Here is a 24,978-nt window from a genome sequence, read left to right on the forward strand (position 1 = left end):
ACTTGGAGTTGAAGATGGACTTGAAGAATTAGATGAGGGGCTGCTTGGTGGATTTATAGCAATTGGGACAGCAACATTAGTGGGCTGCTCATGATCAATATCATCATTCATAACAGATTTTGACTTCTCCATTTGGCCTTTTTGATGACCATAAACTCCCCCTTCATCAAAAATCACATCTCTTGAAACAATAAGCTTATTAGTGAGAGGATTATATAACCTGTAAGCTTTGCTTTCCTCACTATACCCAACAAAAATACATGACTCACTTTTAGCATCTAACTTTTGTCTATTCTGATCAGGTACATGAACATAAGCTAAACATCCAAAAACTCTAAAATGATTAACATTAGGCCTTTTCTCATACCATGCTTCATAAGGAGTCATCTTCTCAAGTGCACTAGTGGGACTTCGATTGAGAATATACACTGCTGTAGCAACTGCATCTCCCCAATAAGAGTTACTCAATCCCTTGGTTTGCAACATGCTCCTTGCCATTTCTACCATAGTGCGATTTTTCCTTTCAGCTACCCCATTCTGTTGAGGTGTGTATGGAGTGGTGAGCTGCCTCTTGATGCCATTCATATCACAATAATTTTGAAAGGCTCTTGAACAAAATTCTCCTCCACGATCAGTCCTTAAACATTTGATTTTGCACCCTTTTTCATTCTCCACAAGTGCTTTAAACCTCTTGAATGTATCAAGGGCTTCATTCTTAGTCTTCAAAAAATACACCCAACATTTTCGTGAGTAATCATCAATAAAAGTGATAAAATATGATGACTTACCCAAACTCTTTGTTTGCATTGGTCCACAGATATCTGAATGAACAAGTTGAAGGGGGTAATGGGCCCTCCATGCAGTGCCTTTTGGAAACCTTTCCCTTGCATGCTTTCCTTTTGCACATCCTTCACAAACCTCCTTGTGCTCTTCAACCTTGGGCAGACCAGCAACTAATGCTTGTGAGGTCAGAAGCTTCAAACTGTGAAAGTTTAAATGGCCATACCTTAAATGCCATAGCCAACTTGTATCCTCAAATGCCATATTGGCAAGGCTGCTATTATTTTCACCAAATCTCAATGGAAACATCCTATTTTTCGTCATAGGAACAACTGTGACTACTCTGTTTCCCTGACTCTTATCAAAAATTGTACATTTCTTATTTTCAAAGACAACTCTGTAGTTCTTCTCACATAATTGTCCAACACTTAACAAATTATGTTTTAACTCAGGAGTGTAATAAATATCATTAACACTCTTCATACCTTCTTTTGTGTAGACCTCCATAGCACCTTTTGCAGCAACCACTAATGATTTATCATCACCGAGCTGAATCTTTGACTTGAAACTTTCATCCTTTGTTGAAAACAACTTCCCATTTCCTGACATATGGTTAGAGCATCCAGAATCTAGGTACCAAACATCTTTACTAGTATTTTCACTTTTAGAATAAGATAAGAATAAATTATCTGGAGGATTTTCATAACTTTCTTGAGCATAATTAACATTTTTACCTTCTTTTAATCTACATTCTCTTTCAAAATGTCCATACCTATTACAATGGTAACATTGAACATTCCTTTTATCAAATCTTCCTCTACCTCTGCCTCTTGAAGCACCTCTTCCTCTTGAAAAACCTCTGCCTCTACCTCTTGAATTATTCTGATTTTGACTTTTACCTTGGCTTTGATTGCTTTTGCTACTACTGCTGCCATCATCATTCTTTGTGATTTGTACTTTGGAGGAAAAGGCTTTCTCAACACTTTCTTCAAAATAATCTTTTAATCTTTCTTCATGTGAGATCAACGATCCAACAAGGTGATCGAATTGAAGGGTTGTCAAATCCTTACTTTCTTCCATTATTATGGCAACGTGATTCCATCTTGGTGTGAGAGATCTCAACACCTTTTTTGTCAGAACTTCTGTGTTCACAGTTTCTCCAAGTGTAGCCATCTTATTGACCACATCTTTTACTCTGACACAATACTCACTCACACTTTCTCCTTCTTGCATTTTTAAATTCTCAAATTCTCTTTTCAATGTCTGTAACTTAACAACTTGGACCCGATCACTGCCTTGGTAAGCTTCTTTTAGAGTCTTCTAGGCATCCTCAGCAGTCTTTGCACCTGCAATTCTTGGAAATAAACTCTTGTCTAGAGCTATTTGAATATGAAACAATGCTTGAAAATTCTTCTTCTTAGCTTCCTTCCTTGCTGTTCTTTCATTGACTGGGAGGGCATTCCAATCAGCTGGCTCCTGGTAACCTGATTCAACAATCTCCCACAAGTCTTTTCCTATTAAAAATGTCATCATTTTTATACACCAATAATCATACTCATTACCATCAAATTCTGGAATGGGCAAGCTGTTAGAATTCGACATGATAATCTTTGGCGAAATTCGAACAGCTAGATCTTAAACCGAAAACAAAAATACCTGCTCTGATACCAAATGTAGATTTGAAAAACAAAGTGCCTCTCCTCTAAAACCAGCTGATACAAATGAGTTGAACAGCAGAGAGAAGAAAAAAACAGTTATATAAAATAGTTCATAAATTACGCTACTCAAAACCTCATAAAGAATTATGATCCAAAGATATACAATGCTATTCAGATCCAGAAAAAATCTGCTCTGTTTTCAAAACAGAGTTTTCTCTTATTGCAGCTTCAGCAGCTAAAAAAAACAAAATACAGAGAGGATAATATATAGAGATATAAGATGCAGCCTCAGAAACAGTACGCTGCCCTCAAAAGGAAAAAAACAATAAAACAGATGTTTTACCCAAATTACAATTAAAAAAACTAAATCGTATCTTCTATAATAAGCATGCAACACATGCTTTATTTGCAGAGGGAAAAAACTACGAATTAAAACAAAAACTCGCTAAGAATAGTCAAAGCTATCTTTGCCATGCATAGCAGATTTTTCCTTGTTGGAAAAGCAGGAATCTCCATCGCATCAATTATCTTCATAATTGTGGTGGTAGATTCCAGGGTTGAACATGATGCTTGAGCTACAATCCAATAATGGGATTGGTGACCCCTCTCAGAAGTTGGTTGCATCGTCCAGTAGACCATCACCTATATACAATAAGTGAATGAGTCATCATATTATTGATCTTAAAAAATGAGAATGTTAAAACTATTAGAACATAAACTGCACGTATATTTGGTTATCTTGTGCAGTTTTCAGGCCTGGAGATTACAATAATATTGAGGCCTATGTGATTAGAAAGGGATATATGTTAGGTATGTTCTTCGATCGATGATTACCTTAAGTCTCTTGGCGAGCCATTCAACAGTGTTAGAAAAGCATAATTAGATGTTCAAAAACAAAATCAGTAGCATGTAGAGGTAAAGTGAAAAATTTACTTCATTTACCACAATAAATTAAACACCAGCCAGATAAATTTAATGAGCAAAAATTAAAAATAAATTTAAAAATAGACAGAAACTTTAAGAAAATATAAATTTCCTTTGTATATTTTTATTATTTACTTTTTTTCTCTCCACGGTAGCAAGAACATGGGGTTTGCGATGGCACTATACATTAAGGTCTTTACAGACATTCAAGCCTACAACGTCAACTTACTGTGGTAGAGTATGCAAAATCAAGCAGCAAAAAATAAAGGAGTTTTATAGTGTCACAAGATGTGATCATCGTTCTTAGCCATGCAACTCTGTATCCATCTTGACTGTGTAATACAAATTCTTTAAAAAATGTTTTGTAAAAAGTCGTCTGCTAATACAGCCGATATGATAACGAAAAATTCCAAACAAATGCCTTGTTTAATTTTATATTATATTTCAGAATAGACGTCTCACCAGTCACCTTATCTGCATAACAAAAATGGATGTCTCCAACCTTAAGAAATAGTCAAGAATGGATCTCTCCACGCGTTTCCATAACTGTTTTGAGTTTAAACGAGTCATTTTTAGATTGGATGAAATTATCATAGCTTTCCTATAAAATTCATTATGTTTCAGAAAATTGGTTTTTTAAAGGACGATCAATTATCAGGAGCTTTTCAAAGTTATATTTAAATCAAAGAATGGAGAGTATTTCGGCAAATGTAATAACACGCCAAGAAAGAGTCAGCATGGCATTTAGTGGCTGTATTTACTATTTAAATCAAAGAATGGAGAGTCAGTCAAGAAAGAGTCATTGTTTGGAAGAAAACCATCTCAGTTCTCCAAAAACGAAAACTCCATTGAAAAAGAAGAGTAAAGAACTATGGCTTCAATATGCAGGAACTTTTTGCATGTAATCTCAGTTATCCTATTGCAATTGGCAACGTGACTTTCATTTCAACATACCGCTGAAGCAACATTCCAGCTTTAAAAAAAATCAATTCAGCCTCCGTTTGGAAACTCGTGAGAAACAATCTGAATCTCTGTTTTTTTCTTGAAGAGTTTTAGTTTGTGCTGCTTTTACAGGAAAAACTATGCAATCTGAATCAGGAAATCTCTTAATTGACACCCAGTCAGTTTATCTCGTAAATTGACACCCATGTTTTAATTGCACACTCTTACTGAAAGTGAATGGAACTGGAGTCCAGATTTACCGATGTGAGAACAGCTCAAATGGGTCTGGGATGATGAACTATACCCACGTTGGAGCTACTGCAAAACTTTACTCTCCTTATGATAATGAGAAAAATGTATCAGTGGGCTACCATTACTACCTTCCTCATCCCCTGGCTCAAGGAGCTCAGCCCACTTTTTCATTCAGCATGGTGGAAGGAGACCCTGTGTCTGCCATACCCAAGTCAACTGTTACAGGTGTTGTAAATTTTGTTTTAATGTTTTTTTATTTAGAATTATGAATTGGTGAGGTCACAAATAGGAGATTTTATTTCCATCTTAATGGAATTTGAACCTTGATGACAAAAACAACAAGATTATTGATTTCAACTATTTTGACCAGCTTTAGAAACATCTTGTCTATTGACTTCTGACATGTTACTAATGAAAAGCACACAGTTATAATGAGATGGGAGGAATCAGTATAACAACAATCTTTTACCAGTTTAAACTTTTTCAACTTCAATCATAAGTATACAACTTATCTTATTACCGTATTCATTGCATACTAACATTCATATGTAATCTATCTAATATGAACACAAGTTGAACATAAGATATATACTTGGAAACCCTTACAAGAGAAAACCACGGCAATAAATGCTTTTATATAATTCTTCTTTTACAATGTTCGTATGCACCAACCCCTAAGTTTGTTTGTGAGCACCAACCCACTGGAAGCACCAACTCCCAAATTCGAATTTGTGAGCACCTACCCAATAGAAGCACAAACTCCCACTTCTAAATTTCGTGAGCACCAACCCACTGGAAGCACCAACTCCCACTTCAGAATTCGTGAGCACCAACCCACTTCATATAAAACTGATTTTCCACCTTTACAATGTTGTTATAACTACGAATGATGGACAATTTGATCTTTTCAAATCTACATATATTCCTTCCTCGCATGCATATACTCATCTTCATAAATCTGCAACTATTCCTTTCACAACTGTATCTTCTTTTATTCACAAATCTTCTGTAAAGCCTTTCTTATATCTGCTTTAAGTTCTTCCTTAAATCTGTATCATATCCTTCTCTGTATCTGCATAATATCCTCTTGATACTTCTCTGTATCTGCATAATATCCTCTTTTATATCTGTATAAATACCTCTTTAATACTTTTTAATATCTGTGTAAACTTCTTTTTCTGTGAGCATATACATCAACATATATATCTGAATTAGATATTTCTTTATTACTTATCACTTCTATTCTTTTATTTCACTCACACTCTCACGTCTCACATCATATTTTTCACATTCTACACATACCCACAATTCTCATTTCTCAATTCTGAAAGATTCTTCCATATACCACGTATTCCTCCTCTTTTTTAACACACTACCACGTAACATACATACATACATCATCTCAAAATCCAAATAATTTGACTTAGCCTTTTATATATCCGCAAGATAGAAGGAATGTGACTTTTCAATAAGTATAGTTGTGTCATAACATTTCCTCATATTTGTCTTGGCACCTTTCCATGATCACTGCAGCCTTAATGGTATGGAGACTTAACCAGTTTAATCGTATCTTATTAAACACTGATATTTACATGCGCGTTGTCTCTGGAATGACTTTGTCATGTATCGCTGCCAACTCAGACCCGCTGCTTTGTCCTTAATGTTTTCGATGCTCTTCTGTTTAATACATTAGTTACATTCCACAACGGGATCTTGTATCTCACCCACTCCAATCTTTCCCATAAACCAATTTAATATTCTTTCGACGTGAACAATTAATCTGCCTTGTCCAAGGTAACACATCGACTAGCTTTGATAGAATGTAGTTGCTGCCTTTGGATATCATCGTTGTCTTTATTTAATCACAATTCTTTATTATTTTCTTTAACCACCGACTTTCATATTATGTGAGTCCGATTCTATTAAAATAGGAAACTCTTCATATTGTTTATGTTTGATCGATACTTTACTTGGATGAATCGCTGTCCATATCTCGACTACTCCATAATTGATTTCTGCCATTTCAATTAGAATCACCGTCTTCACCTTATATTCATTGAATCGCTATTTGTAGCTTGACTATTTTTCTTTCTTAATGCCTTCAGTTGTCTACTTTCATTTATATAATTGCTGCCATAATAAATCTGCTGAGTGTAGTATAGAATCGTCGCTCATATTTAATTTAGTCATTCACCTTAATAGACATCGACTCCTTCATATTACTATGGTGACTTTGATTTTGTTTCCTTTGACCGCAAATAATGATGTTCGATACTGCCGATTCTGAAAATGTTATGATATTGATTATGCTACCCAACACGTATCGTGCTTTATAATCAATACTGTTGACCTGAGATTGCCGATTTATACATATTGTTTGTATGCTGCTATTATTCCAATGTTGCCTAAGATTTCTCATATCAAACCACTGCCTATGCTAGATCTGCTGTGTATTTTCTGAGTTGCTACTGCTATGTGAATACTGTGTATAGAGTGAAAGGAAACCAGGTAGCGGAATACAGCGTCCTACACTGAACTATCTATTACTGAACTATCTATTAGGAGAGTGATTGCAAAAAAATTGAAAACCCTTTAACAATTAGAAATTAAGATGCACATCTAATTAAACATTAATAGATATTCAAAACAGAATAAACATATAATACAACATATACGTTGGAAAACTCTTTCGGAAAAAAACCCACTTTCCAAAAGTCGGACTTAATTGTATTATCAGCAACAACAACAGTTACAATACAATGCACAAAGCCAATGCTCTTCAATTGTCTTCACATTATTACAGAATTCAGGAGTAATTCACATTATTACAGAATTCAGGAGTAATTCTGACAGCATAATAATGTCTCTTAAAATCTTCAACCTCTCTTACAAAATAAGCCAAGGCATCACATATTTATAAAGCTCAACATAAAGTAGTAGGCTTCAATGGTTTCGAAAACCAACTTCAAAGCCTAAGAGGTTAGTCATGTCATAAATAAAATAATTACCATTATCATGACACATTGCACATAGCAACCTTCTAAAGCACTATCACCTAACTCATCCAAAATGGTTATCTTGCCCAATGTAATACAAGTTCAACATAGCAACTCCCATAACTAGGAATAGGCACTTTTCTTACCTCACACCACTTGTCAAAAGTGAACTCCACCGTAAATATTAATTGTTTAAATACAACTCCAATCCATAATAGAAAATACAAGCCAAGACTCTTTAGTCAACATAGGAAATTGCCAAATCAATTTCCACTCCAAATTGGAAATGTATGACAACACCTTTCCAAAATGTAGAATCTTCCAAGCAGACACCAATTTCCTAAAAAAGAAGATTATGCCATCTCATCACTACCATGTAGGATGCCACCTCACCAAGAGGACCCACAAAGTGAATGGCAACTTAGGAAATTAATAAATTAGAATAAATCAATTATTAAATAGCCAATATTAGAACTCCAAGGTTGAGACACCTAATCCCAACATTCTCCCACTTGTCAAAGACCTGTCAAGAGTCTACAACATCAACTACTCAAACCCCAAGGCCCATCGAGTTGGTACACCATTTGAACTTCTCTATGCTCACTGACTTTGTCAATGCATCTGCAACATTCGCCAAAGTATCAACCTTCGCCAACTTCACCTTTCCATCTTCTACCATATCACGAACAAAATGAAATTTTACATCAATATGCTTTGTTCTAGCATGGAAAGTAGGATTCTTAGCTAAGCTAATGGCACTCTGGCTGTCACAACAAGTTGTAAATTGTCATACATCAAAACCAATATTAGAACACAACCTTTTAAGCCAAATGGCTTCCTTACAAGCATGAGTAGCCTTTATGTACTCTGCTTCTGTCGTGGACAAAGAGACTACAATTTGTCGCTTACTCATCCAACTGATAGCACCACCAAACATCGTGAAAACATATCCACTGGTGGATCTCCTACTATCAATGTCACCTAACCAATCCGAATCCACAAACCCATGAATACAAACTGAATGGTGAGGTCCAATAGGATAACTATGAGAACATAGGGAATACTCGGAAGTACCCCACAAATATTTGCACACTCTTGTGAGATTTTGCCAAGATCTAGAGGCAATGGAAAGCACAAATAAGAGAGACAAAATAGATGATAGGAATAAATTGTATTCTATCAAGAAAAATACTGATCAACTGGATCATCAATTGTTGTTCAATGAATATGAGCCTGCTTATATAGGCAAGGCTATGTGGATAAGTGAGGACACAAACATGACATGTGGCTCAATAAGAAACAAGGGTAGGTAGGAAATAGGTGTGGTAGGTAGGAGAAACAATATAATATTCCACATGAGGTGGATCACCCACCGAAGGTGGAATTATTACTCCACAATAAATGGATATGATAAAGTAGTAACAAGATCACACCATTAAAGGTAGAAATTCTCCTACACACACTATCCCAATGTGGCAAAAACACCCAAGTGTCTCATACCCAAACTACTATGAATTGCATTATCCTAAGTAAACTTAAGTAAGGTGTAATAATATCCAACATGAATAAATAATTGCACCAATAACTCTCTTCATTGCTTCCCAAAGTACTCGTCCAAGATTAGCCATAAACCTACAACACTTGCATATGGTGCTCTGGTCAAGTCCTCTATCTCATTAGGATATTTTGGACTATCCTCAACTGATAACTTCATTCCTTGCAAAAAAAGAACTACCAAGGATTTGCAAGTTGACATGTTGAATCTCTTTAACACCGATTTCACATACTTTCTCTAGCTTAACCAAATTTTTCTGCTAGCTCCATCTCTACTGATCTCCATCCCCAGGATATAACTTGTTGCACCTAAATCTTTCATCAAACTATATTGACAACTAAAACTTCAAATCTGAAATCATATTACCATTCCCAAAAAATAACATATCATCTACACATAAAGCAACAATGAGAATGTGACCATTTTTAGTTTTGAAATACACACAATGGTTAGATTTAGATCTCTAAAATCCCAAACTCAACACATAGGTGTCAAAGTTTTGGTACCACATCTTAGGATATTGTTTCAAACCATACAGATATTTCTTCAGCTTACATACCAAATGTTATTTACCTTCAACCATAAAATGTTCAGGCTATGACATATAAATCTCTTCCTCCAAATCACCATGGAGGAAAGTTGTCTTCACATCCATTTTCTGAATTTCTAAATCATACATTGTTGCGAGTGACAATAGAAAATGAATGGATGTCATCTTTTCTACAGGAGAATAAATCTCACCAAAGTCAATAACCTCCTTCTGTGTATACCCCTTCGTAACCAACCGTGCCTTATGCTTTTCAACACTACCATCAAGACCCAACTTTTCTTCAACACCTATTTACAGCCAATGGGTTTACATCCATCAGGAAAAGCTACAAGATCCCAAATATCATTTTTATTCAAAGAAGCCATCTCTTCATACATGACTTTCTTCTAGGAATCTGCATCATCCATACCCATTGCCTCTCTAACAGTCTTAGGCTCATCGATGTTAGCAATCAAGGCAAAAACACAATTTGATCCAACAAAGAATAACTAAACCTTTTTGGTGAATAACCAAATCTATCTGGTTGTCACCTATCACACGTAGACCTCCTCAATAGTTGAGGTTTAGTTTCTTCATCTTCTTCAGAATTTTTAGAGCTTCCAAAGCTCTCCTCATCATCAGGTCCACTAGGAGTGCATAGTTCATCTCTTGTTGGAGTAAGTGGAACTTGAACTACCTCCTTCTTTTCCTCATTTTTCTCTGGCTGCAATAATACATTGAAAGGTTTCATCTCTTTGAAAATTACACTTTTGCTATAGAGAACCTTCTGGGCCACCAGATCCCAAAGATTGTACCCTTTCACACCGACATCATAACCGATGAAGATACATTTAACCACCTTGTTTTCCAACTTAGACCTCTTCTCACTTAGAACATGTGCATATGCCTCACAACCAAATACTCTGAGATGCCTTAATGATGGATTTTTACCAGACCATGCCTCCATGGGTGTCTTATCAACAAGAGTTGATGTATGAGATCTGTTGATCAGATAACATGTAGTGGCTACAGCTTTAGCCTAAAACTTTTGCTCAAGGCTAGCTCCACTTAGCATACTCCTAGTCCTCTCCATTAACATCTTGTTCATTCTCTCTCCAACTCCACTTTTAAGAACAAAACTCACCACCGTTGTTAGTTCTCAAAAATTTAATCTTCCTATCAGTCTGATTTTCAACCAAGGATTTAAACTCCTTAAACTGACTAAAGACTTCAGCCTTACTCCTGAGGAAATAAACAAGTGTCCTACTGTAATCATCTATAAAAGATACAAAGTATATATATTTTGATAATGAAGGAACATTTATAGGACTAAACACATCTACATGAATGTAATCCAACACCTCAAAAGACTTATGAGAACTTTTATAAAATTACACACAGTTTGGTTTACCAAAGATACAATGTTCACAAAAATCGAACTTGAGATTGCAATCTTCAAGGCCTTCTACAAGACTCTTAGATTTTAAGGTTCAAAGACCCTTCTCACCAATATGACCGAGTCTCTAGTGCCATAACATTGTCTTTTCTATACAAAGCTTCATTTCCAAAGAATGAGCACCCTTAGGTACCCAAAGTACATGACCATTGGAAGTAGATGCAATAGATTTCTTTGCTACTTTATTTGATGGTGAGGATGAAGAATCTAAATATTCTCTCTTCTTTGACTTATCAGAAGAACTATTGCACTGAATAGTCCATGCATCCAGCTTGAATAGGGTTCCTATCCAAACTCCTCTAACCAAAACCATAGCTCCTCTAGTCATCTTACATCCTCCACTCCAGAAGACAACTTGGACACCCACATCATTCAATTTACTCATTGAAAGGAGGTTTTGTGCCAAACCTAGGATATGCAATACAACATCAATTCCCTTCACTCTGCCATCGGGAAATTTAATTCGGACTCTTCCATGACCAACTATTTCCAGATGAGAATCATCACCGAGGTACACCTTTCCACCATCAAATTCTTCACATTTCAAGAACCAATCTATATGTGATGCCATGTGAAAATATGCTCCAAAATCTATCAACCACACATCTTCAAATGCCTGCGTTGCCAAAGTTGTAACGAATGCTTCACCGAAATAATAATTCTCCATATCAATCCTTTCAGATATGCTTGCCATCTTTTTCTGCAATAGGATATCAAGAAAATCACTTTTGCAAAACTCACACTAAAACTACATCATTACAAAAAACCCAACAATCCCTACAACTGAGATCAAAGGTGATCAGGCTTTGATACCAATTGAAAGGAATTGAGGTAGGAAAATCCAACTTCCTACACTAAACTATTAGGAGAGTGAATGCAAAAAATTTCTAAACCCTTTAACAATTACAAATTCAGATGCACATCTAATTAAACATTAACATGTATTCAAAACAGAATAAACACATAACACATCATATACGTGGGAAAACCCTTTCGGGAAAAAACCCACACTCCAAAAGCCAAACTCAATTGTATTATCAACAATAACAATAGTTACAATACAATACATAGAGCCAATGCCCTCCAGGAGTCTTCACACTATTACATAATTCAGGAGTAATTCTGACAGCATAATGATGTCTCTCAAAATCTTCAACCTCTCTTACAAAATAAGCCAAGGCATCACATATTTATAAAGCTCAACACAAAGTAGTAGGCTTCCATGGTTTCCAAAACCAACTTCAAAGCCTAAGAGGTAAGTTATGTCATAAATAAAATAATTACCATTATCATAACACATTGCACATAGCAATTTTCCAAAGCACTATCACCTATCTCATCCAAAATGGTTATCTTGCCCAATGTAATACAAGTTCAACATAGCAACTCCCATAACTAGGAATAGGCACTTTTCTTACCTCACACCACTTGTCAAAAGTGAAATCCACCATAAATATTAACTGCTTAAATACAACTCCAATTCATAATAGAAAACACAAGCCAAGACTCTTTAGTCAACATAGGAATTTGCCAAATCAAATTACACTCCAACCTCGAAATATATGACAACACCTTCCCAAAATGTAGAATCTTCCAAGTGGATACAAATTTCTTAAAAAACAAGATTATGCCATCTCATCACTACCATGTAGGATGCCACCTCACCAAGAGGACCCACAAAGTGAATGGCAACTTAGGAAATTAATAAATTAGAACAAATTAATTATCAAATAACCAATGTTAGGACTCCAAGATTAAGACCCCTAATCCCAACATAGACTGGCTTTGGACTCCCTTTACGTGTCATACTGTATATAATATTTTTGTATATATTTTTGTAAATTATACTATATACACTATATATATTTATGAGTTTTTGCACATCGCTGAATCTCCAGAATCCACCAAAGTGACATATTATAATGTTCTCGTGCTGAGCTTATAATTGTAGGAATAACATTATCAATTGATGTTATTATCTTTTCAATGTAATGGTGATACACATTGTTCAAGATTTCTCCAAAGTCATCGTGCCTTCCTCTTACTGTATTTTGGTCTTCATAGCATGGTGAATCAACTTCAAACCTCCTTTGTTGTTCATAATATATCTCTGCATATTATTCTTAAAGCCAATCGCTGTGTGTTACTTTTGCCATATTGTTTTTATGTTTTATATTATTTAAGTCGCTGCATTTATATTAGATCTGTCATCTATCTTTTGAACTTGTCATGTCTTTACTATACCAATCGACTTTCATATTAATTGTTGTATATTAGAAACTCTTTGACTCTATGAAGCCTTAACTTTTCTAAATCGTTGTTCTAAATGAATGGTTTGATGAAGATCTGATTACTTCTTAATAAAATCATCTCATGGAATTTGCTTGGTCAGGATGACGCACATAATCTATTATTTAATTGCTCTTTATATTTGTAGCTTTCATACTTATTCAAAATATAGAACTCTGCCTTCATGTAGAGTATTGTCTTCATACTCTCTATGGTCTTCTGTCACCAATCTCCATGAATCAGCAGATTCATTTCACATCAGACAATATTTCCATCAATTAATGTGGTTACAGTTAACCTAATTGGTATAGAGAAGGGCGACAGTGAGGATGACATTGATGATTTGTTGTTGAAGGGAATTAGTTATAGTGGGTATGGGCATGCAAGTGAGGTATCATATGTGCAATGCAGCCATTCCAAGGGCGGAGTCCCCCCACCATATTGTGAAGATGCAAAAGAAATCCAAGTCCCATACACTGCACATTACTTATTCTGGTATCATGATAGATCCCCTCATATAGAAGCCATTCCTTTTGAAATAAGTGTTGATTCAAATAATTCAATCCCTATTTTGAGGTATTATGGAGAAGGATACCAGCACTACAGGTTCAACGGTTCTTCCAGGATCAATTTCAATGTGTCAGCTTTGCTCTATACTTCACCAAGACAATAAGTAGTGGGAAGACATTATTTTCTTTCACAAGTTGATGACAAGGGAGGACACCTTGCATGGGAATTGTCAATGTCTTTTGGGCTTGGGAAAGTTAGAGTGACTTTCAAGTTAGTGAGTATAGTTATAGTAGATAAAGATAGTATCCCTTGGACCAAACTTGAGGCTACCAGTTATGTTGTTGACCCTCCTTACATGTAAGTATATGATTCATATTATTCTTCTTTCATTAATATTATTCTCACCATTTTACTCATGGCTCTTTTCCTTTTGAATAAAATTGCAGAAGTAGATCATATATAGAGAAAGTTAAATACGTGCAGAGAGTTTCCACTGTGGGAGAACTTCCTCCTAAATATGAAGACACTCCAAATCCAGAAATAGGAAATATATATTTGTCACCTTTCTCGTCAATCTATTGGTTCTCTACCAATTCCACTTCTTTGTAAAATCATTGTCGACTATGTTTGTTCTTATTGCGCATTTAGGACTTATCTTTATAAGAATTGTAGCTATAATAGTATGCTTGTGTCCAAAGGTTTGGATTACTATTTTATATGGATATATTGAAGATTTTTGTGGTCATTGTTATTTTGTTTATTTATTAATGTGATTAATATGGGAAATGATTTGGGTTCTATATAAAATTTAAAATATCTGTGAGTTAAATGTGAGTCTTTTGGGATCAAATATAACTATCATGGGTCATGGGAGTGATGTAATGTATGAAAATGACTTATAATCAATTTACATTGTCATTTTGATAGAATGCAGGATTTTGCATCTTGATTTAATATATGAGTTTATGGATAATAGTATTATTGGAGTAGTTGCTAGATTGATATATAGCCTGGTCATGTTCTCTTAGGTCATCTCCATTGATGTATTATCTTTATGGCATCAAGAAATATTCAAAAATAGCATTATTCCCAATCATGCAAAACCGTCTATATTGGATTTGATGCAGATTTTGATACTTTTATGATTTTAGAAATTGAAATGTACATTGATGATTTCTCTTTTTTTCAAATATATGAATTAATTGCATGTTCAAGTTCTTTGACTGGAAACACTTAATAACATTTCAAAAATATGTACCAAGTTGGCTCACAATGCATAGTAGGGAAGGGCAAGAGCCAATAATTTGGATTCACAAAATTGAGTTGTTGGAGTCAATTGAGCCTTCTTAGGATCAAACTTGCATGTGTTGAGAATGAGCTAGGATAGGAAAGTTAAGGTTCAAGGTAGGAATCAAATGCTTAAATAAATGTGAGAGCATGGGTGTTATAAGTGGCTAATAATGACAAATATATGAGAATGAGGGCAACTATGGATGGGGTAAAGTTGAATGTATGGAATGTACATAGATATAAAATTAGATTAAATTAAGAATAAGAAATGAGAAAAACTTAATACCAGAGTATGTAACATATAGATGTATAATTATATTAAATTATTCCATCAAAATGGATCAAAAATTAAATAAAAATTGGCATAAATATATAAATTTGATTATTAAAAATTTTAAAAATAAAGGCACTTGTTGACTATGACATTGGTTTTGGAAAGACTAATTTGGCCACATTTTTTTAAAGGATTCCATGTATAATTCTTGTGCTTTGGTCCATAAACTCACATCAATGCAAGAAGGCTTACTATTCGACTCTCCTATGGTTTCTTTGGCTTTGAAAAGACTTAGGTTAGGTTTTTTCCTTCATTCTTCTAGTATGTTAAACCACTTACACTTCCTCCTCAAGTATTTGGCTAAATATTTTCATGGATTTGTTGTCCCTCTTGAAATTGATACCTCCAATGTTGCTAGTTCTAGTGGAAATTGTAATGTTTGTGTTACGAACCGTTTTATCTATAATTACTTGCAATTATTAAATTATGAAAATGATTTATATTTTATGATTAGATGGATGAAATGGAAATGAAAATGGAATTGAAATTGAAATTTGATATGGAATAGGATGGAAATTTAAATGCAAAGGAATGATTTAAATTATCTTTATTATAAAATTTAGGATTGTCATTACTAATAAACAATCGAGTGCAAATGAATGCAGGAATAGGTGAACGTGGATGAAGGCGAGAACTTGGTTTAGGTAGAGTTGTCTTAGCTCATGGAATTCAATAGATTAGATACATAATCTCACACATCACTTTAGAATAAATATGTGTATCTTTTGTATAACTTGATCTTGTGATTGAATTGAATCCGAAGTTTCATGAATGATTTGCAAAATGATATGTTTTATTTCAAAGCAAGAACTTTTTTTTTAAGTATTAGATTTAATAAGATTATTGATCATAGATTTATATGTTTTTGTGTGCAGATATGAGTGAATGGATGAAGTAATGTACTTATTTGTTCACTTGTGTATTTTAATGTGTGTGTGTGTGTGTGTGTGTGTGTGTGTTTTTATATACACATATATATATATGTATGTATATGTATATATATGTATGTATATATATATATATATATATATATATATATATATATATATATATATATATGCATATATATCTATATATATCTATATATGTATATATGTGTGTGTGTATATATATACGTATTATATATATATATATGTTAATGGTGGCGGATTTATTAATAAGAGTGTTATAATAACATAACAACTACATTTATAAAAGTGGAAATCATCGACTACCCGTGTAACAAAACACCTTGCAAATGGGATTCAACGAGTATATCGAGTATGCAACAAAACAGACACAGTGTTTAAGTCAAACATGGACTTTGCAAAGACTAATCATGTTGCATTTGATTAAGTATATGGACTGTGTCATAAAGCATGGTCTCTATGTAGTGAAAGTTTTTGGGATTCAGCACTATGTGGTATAATCCATTGGTCATAGGTCATGCGAACTGTTCGATGTGCCAACGGTTATGCATGGATGGCAAGGTAAAACATTGATGGTGGTGGGGTGTAAGCCCGAAACAAGGAGATAACATAGCATGCGACTAGCATAAATATGGACCATTGATTGGTAAAAAAATAGCAATCGACACAACCAGAAAGAAAAACAAAAAGACTACAGGAAGATAGGAAGGAAGGCAAAGAAGAAGAAAATGAATGTAGTCAGGGAATTTCGATGGAAGAATTGGTGAAAATATAATTTTACAATGTTCTAATATTTGATTATGATTTCACAGGTAGGCTTTCTTTTGAATGGTATTTTCTTGAGAACTTTTTAAGAAATAAAGTTAATTTTCTTTTGGATATAAAATTGAATGAGATTTAGTTGTAGGAAAATTAGAATCACAAGTCTTTAAATTCGGTGTATGAATTCATTTTGATTGGTCTCTCTCTTTGATGAAGTTCTGAAAATTGAATCATTGTTGTATCTATAACATACATTTAAGAACTTAAACTATTTATCTATTTGATGTATGCTAGGGATAAAAGCAACATAGATTACATATATATACACGTGAATTTAATGAAAGAAATAGCTTTTCAATATAAGCTTGTGTGAATCTCTTTAGATCTTGTAACAAACACCATTGTAGAAGAGTAAAATTGATTTGAAAACAATTTAAAGATCAGAGAATAAAACTTTGAAAATCTGAAATAGTTGATGTTATTTGAAACATGTGGAATTAATGATTGTTGTTAATTTGTGTTCTTACCATAGGGAAATTAGGAAACATGGAAGATGATATCATCAGAAAGAATAAGAGTCATAGTTTTTAGATTTTTTATTATGAGAATCCTGTCAATTGGCATCAAAATACATTCCTTGGAAAATTATATATATACATAAATGTACTAAGGAATTATTTTCTCTAAAATTTCTGATAAACATAAGTGTAAATCTTAGAAATTAGACTACCAAACCTTCTAGAAACAAATAAGAGGATAGAGAACTTGTGCATTTATAAACTTTGAATTTGAACTACAAAGAAGATGAAATACTAGTGTAAGGAAGTATTGAATGTTGAAGATTATTTTGATTTTGTGAGAAATAGATAGAAATAATGTGTACTCATAATTTCTATTTCTGCATTTTATAATCATATATATGCCAAAATATGCATACATGTGTTACACCTTCTTGTTTTTAAATTACTTGTTAAGCTGAAAATGAAAGATTGTCTTCTTTTTAAATCATTTTGATGTCTTATGATCAATAGAAAGACTAGATATGTTAGGATAATCTAGCATGTGTTTATGGGGAAAGTTACCTTCCGGGATGGGTGCTGAATGTGGAATTATAGAGAGAATAGTTTGCTTTTCCAAACTATACTTTATTGCTATGCATGGCATTATACTCGATCGAGTAACTTTTTGATCATTGAAATAGATGGATTTATTTATGCTCTCTACCATATCCTTGTTATGATCTTGTTTATTTCTTAATTGACTTAGAATATTAGAAAATGCATGTATCATTCTAGGCGCACACCAGATTCCATCTTGTCTATCGAATTCTTCTTACTAAGCAATTCATGCAGAGTTAGGTATTCTAAATTGATTAAGAATTATGGGGAAGTGTATACTTCAAGGTTGGGTGGAAGAAGCACCTGAATCTTGTTCTTGTCTTCATTTCTAAAACAATGCATTGAAGATAGCTTTGGATTGAAGATCAATGGATGCATCTCATCCTTTACTTTGTATTATACTTGTTATTTGAACTTAAGACATTTGAAAGGCCTAAGTATTGAATGCAGATTTGAATGATGCATAGGACAAATGGAATACAAAGAATGACTATTTGTAGAAATACTATTTATATTTCCTTATTGAATAAAGAATCATTATTTCAATTGTAGAAATTTGTGTTTATTATGATATAATTGGATTGATCATATAGAGCTAAGGTTAGTATAAATGAAGTAAATAGACTTATTAAAGGATTTATGATTTTATTTAAGAATAAAGAGTATTTCATTCTATTATCAAAATTAGAACGTTATGTGTCTTTACGGTTTGATTGTTAGGTTGTTGTGCCTATTCTTTTGGCTTTTTTTTAATTGGGTTTACAATTGCTTGCTTTAGTAATTGGTTTGTGTCTCTTTTTATTATTTTCCTTTAGCTCATCCTAGATTTTTGGTTCTCTTTTGTCACCTAGCTTGTATTTATATCTTATATGTTGTAATCTTTTTCATATAAATAATTATGATGGGCCATATACCCCTTGATCAATTAAAAATAGTTTATTTAGTAAGAAGAGAGAAAGAAATTAACTTATGTTATTAAATATATTTTTCTTATAATATCTATATAATTTTATTTTTTAATATCATTTTTAAAACTATTGAAACATAATTTATTATTGTTTAAATTATAATGGGTAGTAGGAAAGGGAAAGAGTCAAGAGCCTAGAGATTAAAAAAAGTGAGTTGTTGGAGTCAATGGAACCTCTTAGGATGAAACTTGCACGCCTTGAGATTGACCTAGGATAGGAAAGTGAAGATTCAAGGTAGGAATCAAATGTATAAATAAATGTGAGAGCATGAGAGTAATAAGTGGATAATAATGACACATTTATGAGAATGATTCCAACTATGGATGTGGTAAAGTCAAATGTATGGAACACAAAATAAGATTAGAAAAAGAATACAGAATGAGTCAAACTTAATACAAGAGTATGTTGCATACAGATGTATAATTATATTAAATAATTTTGTAAAAGTAGATGAAAAAATATGAAATTCTTTATTGAAGTGTGATTGTGCTACACATTTTTATTTGATCTCTACAACTTGATGATGTCAAATAATTTGATATTTATTATTTTATTTGGATGACATTAATTAGTTTTATCTTAAATACCTGAATTTAATAATGTAATAAGAAATTAATTATTTTAATTAGTTTAGATTATGTAATTATTATAATTTTTATATAAATAATTGATATATTGTATTAATCATTAAAAATTAAAAAATTTGAACCTATAATTAGCATGTCAACTAACTCTACTATCAATATGTACATATAACCAAACAATATTTTCAATCGATTTAGCTTGACCTAACATTATTCATTCAATTTTATTGTGTAATACAAAATCTTAAATAATTATTTTCTAATTTGTATGTAATACAGTTGATGTCATTATTAAATTCCTGGTATGATTGTTTTCTAAGAATTTATGTAGTTATGTCTCCATATTTCTTGAATTAAACAACTCAAACTTTTGAGTTTTTTTAAATTGAATAAATATGTCTTAATCCTTCCCAATGTTTCGGGGGCAATCTATTCACGAAATTTTTCAAATTTAGTTATTATTTGATTGCTATTGCCAACACATATTTTAGATATTTTGACCATTATGTTCAAACAGTCCGGTGATTTAAATGTGATTTATTTATAATAATAATGATAAAAAAAATTGTGACAAAATATCAAGAATAATTTATATTACAAAAGTAACAGTAATCAAAGAAGCTTTAAGAATTTTCTTTTATAAAATAATTGGATTATCTTGATATTGGTTTTTTTATATTGTATATTATAATATTATGAAGCGATATAAATTTTTGCATTCAATCAAACTAAAACTTGTCTTTTAGATTATTTTTTATGAGAAGGAGGATTGTGGATCTAGTCTTTAATAAGTAGTGTGACTAAGATCTAATCCATCAATATTGTCTAAGAGTTAAACCTAGTCAAATCAAACCTTCAAAAAAAATTGAACATTAATTAATGATATAATGAAATCAACCAAAAATCTATATTTTAACTCAAGGAAATTATTTATGTGTTTTATTTACTATAAAAATTTATTGATTTAGTAGGAAATCTCAACTTATTATATTAGTCATATAATATAATAGAAAGTCTCCTAGTGCTCAAAGTACACAATAGATTACTTTTTTTTGTATCCAAAATCTTAATTTTTGTATTCAAGATTTAGTTCTATACTAATTTTAAAAGCGAATATAATTAGAGTTTAGAGTTTAGAGTTCATTAATGTGAGCTTAAATGTTCATAGAAAAAGAATCTTGGCAAGCCTATATAATAGAATTAGTGCATATACAATTTGAAACAATAATAAAATAAAAATAAAAATAAATATTAAGTTAAGGTCAAATTATGCTTGTCATACATTGGGAGTTTTCAAAACAGTGATTATGCCTAATAAAAAATTAACAAAAAAATATATATACAGAAAAAAAAAATTACAAAAAAAAAATCCTCATCAAAGGTGAGTGAGTTACATATCTTTTCCCAAAAGGATTAAGAAAAATACTTTCATTTAGGATAAATTATGTTTGTCGTACATGGGAATGGTATGGTCATGAAAAGTGACTTTTAAAATATAGGTTTTAGTAATGCCTATGGAAACTTAATTATTAAGATTTGGGTATTAAAACAAATTACATATTTGGAAAGTAGACCTCGAGCATTAGATTTCCTATTACTGACTTTTTCAATATTCATTCTTTAAGTACTTCAAATGTTTAGGTCAAACAGGGTGAAATCTTAAAAATAGGGAAAACACTTCCACTTTTTAGCCAAAAAGTGGACACAACTTCTTGCAGGCACCCCAATGGAGGTTTGAATGGCAAAATGGTCTAAACTAGTTAGAGGTAAAATTTTCGTTGGTGGCTTGCCAAATATAGCCAACCATGTGGGATTAACAAAGAACCTGTCTAATCTTTCTGCAATATGAAAGATTCCTTGCCTTTTATTTGTCCAAGTAATATTACCATTCAAACGGATGCAATTTGTTAATGCATTGTTCCTTATGAAGTCATTGAAGTCTTGCATTACTTTCAAACGGGGTACTATGCCACCTATTTTGTCCTTTAGAGGATTGATTACATTAAAATATCCAACAATTACCATTGGAGTCCCTGGGAATTTTGCTAATGATTGTGAAATTGAATCCCATAGTAAATTCTTCCCCGTACTTGAATTGGGCCATAGATTGAAATTAAATGGAAGGAGACATTAGAGATTATGACTTCCACCTATATGAAGTTTGCCTTGATTATTCCACTGGCTTTATTTTTGCACTCTTCTCCCTTCATAGGATTGCTAAGCCGCCTAAAGCCCCAATTTCCTAGGAAGACACAAATTTCCACTGTTTCCATTTCATGAAGGGTTGGTCCTAAGGATCTTCTAACAATTTGGTTTCTTGGATTAGTATGATATCTACCCCAGAAGTCTCTAATTGAGACTTCATGAGGTGTCTCTTGCTAGGGGCATGTAGGCCCCTAACAATCCAGGATATGATCTAGATTTATGGCCCGGAGAGTTACACACTCTCCTTGGGCACAATTTCTCTTCTAGAGTGGACTGTGTGCCCGCTCAGATGTCATGCTCTGTCTGTTTGGCTAGTTTTAATTTCTTAGGAGGCCTTCCCACTTTGCCTTTAGTCTTCTTGGGAATCTTCACCTTCTTAGACCGAGTTTGTAGAATAGAAGAGGAAAGAGGAGGTACCTCTTTCATTACTGATGTCTTAGACATAGGGGGCCAATCTTCATCATTTCTATCACAGTTTGAGATTTGTACAATAGAAGTAGAAGTGATTTTTTATTCAAGTCTAAGGGCCTTGATAGAAGGGAGTCGGATTCTGAAGTTCATAAAATTTCCTTCAAGTTTGGAATGAAGAGAGAGGGAATTAAGAAATGAGGACAAAATATTCCAGTTCAATTGAAAGCTACTCCTGGTAAACTTATGCTTTATCATCAAATCATCACTATCCAGAATACAAGATGGAGAAAGAAAGGGCTTAGGAATAATAAGAGGTAGCTTATGAATTTTTTCATCAATAAATTGATGGAAAAATTTGAGTAGCTAAGTCTCAATAATGTCATCCAATGACCCCAATAATAAAATCACGTCTAAATTCTATGACAAAACTCCTATTCTTGAGTAACACAGGAGAATGTTGAATGGAATCCCATTGAGAATACACATTATGAGACAGAGAAAAAACCTCCACAGGAGTGCAAGACAATGAGAATACAGTAAAAAAAGAGTACCTCAAGCGGCAAAATTGTAAATTTGGTTGAGTATGAGGAATGCTCGAAATAGGTTCTCGGTTAAAGACTCTCCTTTGAGTACGGTCGAATGGATTTGAATAGAAGTCTTTGTACACCATGATGTCTTGTTGGACTGGATCTGAACATTGAGAAGTAAGGTGCCCTTATAGGTGAATGTGTTGTTTCACAATAGCTGGATCATCCACAACTACCTCCTGACTGTAGGAACCGAATTTCGAATCAATAATGAGCCTGGCTAGGGTCAGATTTGAAAGATCAATTAGAATACATACCCTCACTATTATTTTGGTGAGCTCAAAAGGGATTAGGTCATGTTTCATAAAGATGCCAATTTCACTTTCCATAGCTTCAACCAAATCCAAACCTCTGTACTCAAGAGGTAAATATGGAAGGGAGATCCATCTTGGAACAAATTTGATGCCTGTAGATTTTGGGTTGAAATTAGGTATCCATGATAAGGTTGATAAACCTATACCGTCACAACACCAATCCTTCTTCTTGTGGTTCCTGTCATGATTTTCTTTAGATTCAAACATGGCAATGAAGAAACCTTCCCCTTGGTCAATGTAGAAGATGTCTGACAACCCTTCCCACGATGATAAAGTCCATTTGTGTAGAATATTGATGAGGATAGGATTGGAGTCTAGCTTACCAATCAATGTTGTTTTCCTAAGGAGTTTGATATGAGGGCATAGGGACTCCTCTGAGATGTCAATCTTGTAGGTGCCATGTGAGTCTCCTCTTCCCACATTTGATGGCTAAGAAGTTGTTTCCTTTTGCTTCTGAATGATAGGCTTCTTTTTTACCCAAAATTTGAGTGTCTCTAATCTATTATTTTGGGCCCATATGGGTCTGAGGAAAGGATTCCTGACTTACATTTGTGTTATCATTTTCCTCATATTCTGACCTGGTCCAATTTGGTTTGAAGTGAGGTCCAGAGGAATATTGTTGGGAAAAGAAGGAAATCCCTAATTTTTTGTCTTGAGACCCCTATGTAGACTCAAGCTAGAGGTTTTCCCATTGATTGAAATATTATTTGGGAATGTCAGGACTGAAGGGTTGTTTCTTAATCTAGGGTTTGAGCTTTTTGACAGTTCCTTCCAATTTGTCCAAATGGTTCTGTCGTCTTGGTATATGTCAAATATTTCTTGTTTCCCATGATGCTGATGTGTAGAACTTTGAAAAGGCACCCAGTTTGGTTTAGATAATTTGAAAGTAGGATGTATGCCCTTATCATCTTGTGGGTGTTTAGAAGACCGTGTTGTGACATAATCCTAGCTAAATCTATGTCAATCTTTGTTAAGTTTGGTCTGATTAACTTGTCAAGACCTCTTCTCCTCTCTTCTAAACCTATTTCCATGATCCTACCAGCCCCACTATCGATCTGTGTGAGAACTATCCTAATTATTTTCGAAAAACCTTTCCCCACTTCAAATCCATCCACCCAGAGCCAATAAAAATAATTAATCAAATATATTATTATTAAAAGCAAAAAATCGTAGATTTTTCTTTTGTACACATTATTTTTCTAAATAATCATATTAAAACATTTTTGGGGGTTTTTTATCATTTTTTCAAATTAATATTAATGCAAACATATGATTGAGATCAATGCAATTGTTTTGCAATTTTCTAGTCAATTTTGAACCATTGATTGCAATAAGTAAGTTGAAAACTTCATATAGGGTATGCCGAGAATAAAAAATTAAAATAAGATTTTCACTTAATCATATAGGGTATGTAGAGAATAAATAATTAAAATAAGATTTTCACTTAATGAAAAGTAATCATTTAAAAAACTAGGAAAATTTGCTGATTTTTTCTTTTTTAACAATTGTCTTTTTCACTTTTGAAACTTCAAAAAAATATGGAATATTCAAATAAAAAAATATACCATTAAAAGAAATTATTATTAAAAGTATAAAATAGTAGATT

This window comes from Cryptomeria japonica, chromosome 6 (genome assembly GCF_030272615.1).
Source record: "Cryptomeria japonica chromosome 6, Sugi_1.0, whole genome shotgun sequence".
NCBI classification, from domain to species: Eukaryota; Viridiplantae; Streptophyta; class Pinopsida; order Cupressales; family Cupressaceae; genus Cryptomeria; species Cryptomeria japonica.